Below are 3,019 nucleotides of genomic sequence, written 5' to 3' on the forward strand. Positions count from 1 at the left end.
ACCAGAGGCAAGGTTTAAGTTCCTACAGAATGTCCTTAAAATTTACAAATACCATTAAATGTAGGCTCTGGTTTAAATATTCCCCTGGGTACCATCAATACTTTCCCAGTCAAGTTCCTTTGGGGGCATACAACAGGCAAACCATCCATTCATGGTATGATGTGTACACCTTTGCCTGCTACATCTCACTCGCAGCTCGATGTTGGAGATTCGAGTCTTGAGATACCCTTTAGCAGGCTTGTTTTCACTGCCTTGGAGAATGCTGCCTTATCCCAGAAGATATTGATGTTTCCATCAGTGGAGGATGGAAGGAGATGAAGGATGTCTTGGAGGAATTATTCAACGTGCTGTGGGGTATAGCTGGGCCAGCCCCAATGACACCCACGTATGTCACGCAGTGAAATCCACCTACACAAGCAGCACGGTGAAACCCAGACACACCGACAAGGGCGAATGAGCCTTTCATGTGCACACAGCGTAATCCGAATTCAGCTGTTGCTGAGGTCTGAGTCTTTGGCACTGCTGCGCTGCCTACTCACAGCTTGATAAAGGCACCAGTGACATGTTTTGGGACCTACTCTGGGATTAATGCTCTTGGGCTGGCTCAGATGGGAAATATCAAACCGGCAGTGAGGGAAACTGCAATTTCACAGGCTGTGTCACTCCAGCTCTGCCGGTCCCAGAGCTGCGCTTTGATACACTGCAGGCTCTGATAAATTCCCTATAGGAAAAGGGAGGATGGATGGTGACCTTGTGACCCACCACTCAGTCCCGCTTAATCCCTCCAGCCCTGTTCTGCGGATGCAGGAAAGTCCCTTGATGTGTGTCTTCAGGAGAGTGAGGATGAAAAAAGTTGCTTAAATGCTTGTAACTGTCACAGAAATACAAAGCCAGCAAAACGAATGGTGGGTTTTTCAATAGCTAATGTTACCCTGGATTCACTTTGCTTGCAGATTCAGTCAGCATATATTTATTTCTATTTTAACATTCACTGTGCTGACAGTAATTTTGTTAGGGACAAAATATTACAATCAGAACCAGAGTTTCCAGTAAAAGGATGCATTTCATTTGCTGCTTCCCCCCTCCCTCCACTATCTTCTCTGCCTCTCACCACCTTGGTCTACATGAAACAAAATTTGAATGAATCGTGCAGAGGCAAGATAATTTCAGTGCCTGATACTGCAATATTACTGTGCAAAATGATATGTTAGCCTGGTTAATAGATTATTTATTTTCATTAAATACTGATTATCGGTGGCTTATGCGGGCAGGCACTTTCCTGTTTACTGTGCAAGTAGCTGTATGTTATGGTAGGGTTCAGTCTCATGGAGTTTCGTGTTTTGGCGCTGGCTGGCACCTGCATAGTAATTCTGCCCCTAAAATATGTGTGCATTTCACTGGTGCAATTTTATACTTGGTGTATTCAAAAATCCCTGGAGTGAATGAGGATGTTTTAACCAAGGGTCCCGCCCTCACATCGCCAGGGAAGGTACCTCAAAAGGCCAGCCAAAACTGTACGAAGGTTTCCTAAATTCTACGACCCAACACTCCTCTGCCTGAAGCCTGGCAGCACTGGCCATTGCACAGGCAGCCTTACTGGTGTGGTAGAAACAAAGACACAGAAGAAGACGTAACAGCAGAGAAAAGTATTGAGAAGTCTTTATTTCTGCAGAATTCATTCACTCAAAATCAATTAGCACAATGATACATAAATGGTGAAGGAAGAGAAGGTTTGTACTGTGGACCCAGGGTAGGGTTTTGCATTAGCACCAGTAGTAGCAAAAGCCACAATTGTAAGGCAAAACTAACCACATCTCTGCATTTGTGAAAGAAGTAAATTCAGAGTAAAATTATTTTTTTCTTAATATGGCTGACCTGATGATCCAGGGCAGCACAAGTTCGGCTTTGCAAAAAGAAGAAGAAGAGGTTTCAAGGTTTGCAATAGCATAGGAAAATCCCCTACTATTTACAAAGAATTACACTCTCTTATTTTTGCTCATTATCTGTTGTATTTCCTTGCAGACAGAACTAGTCCAAATTCAGAACTGCCATTGCAAAAATCAGAATGAAATGTCAAAAAATTTATCTGACACCAAAACAGAATTAGACACAGGAATAGCTTTTCATGGAGATACTGTGTTTGAAATACTGCATTCCAGTAGTACTTGATAAGGTTAGAACACTTCATTGTGTCTTTATCATTTCTAAACTACTCTGAAAAAATCAAAACAATAGTGGAAAAATGTTGGCATGTTGACCTTAAGGAGACAAAATTTTATGGGAGCTTTTAATAAAAAAAATATTGATGCATGTTATACATTTCCAGAAAATCATTTCAGGGTGATCAAATGAGAAACTTTTTTGTCAGGCAATGCTTGACTAGTACCAGCTCCATCTGTTCAAGGAAATAACTTCCACAGAAAATATTTCTTCCTTAAAATGGCCTCTGTAGTTTTCTTATTCTTTTACTTGGTAAATCTCAGAGATGTTTGTCAAATTTTGCCTGTGGACTGTGATGAACCAATATCATGGACATGGGTGATGATGTGCTGCAAATATAATAAGGTGAATGTAACTTCTTTTTAAAATGTCAGTATGGCATTTTGGAAAAAAATACTGAAACCCTTCATTTTCAGTTAAAATGCACACCACTGATTTCTTTTACATCACCACCAGAGATGTAAAAGCAAATGAGCTCATTGTAGGGCAATGCAATGATAGTTATTATGAGATTAGAATATAACAATAATCCACTTAAATTATTAACAGCAGGCTGGTACTTCAAAGTGACCCTTGACTCTTATCTTCATAAGAAATAATAGCAATAACATTGTCATCAAAGGAAATTAATTTGAATTTCAATGAAACCCTATTAAAAAGGTTTTATAGAGTTATGAATACAGACAAACATGGAGCCTCTCCTTATAGGGAGTGCAAATGGTCACTGGACCCGTAGGGAAATGAAAGAAGGACTGTCAAAACAAGGAGAGTACACCTTGGCATTGGTATTGAAAACTTG

Source organism: Pterocles gutturalis, unplaced genomic scaffold (genome assembly GCF_000699245.1).
Source record: "Pterocles gutturalis isolate BGI_N339 unplaced genomic scaffold, ASM69924v1 scaffold34180, whole genome shotgun sequence".
Taxonomy (NCBI): Eukaryota; Metazoa; Chordata; class Aves; order Pterocliformes; family Pteroclidae; genus Pterocles; species Pterocles gutturalis.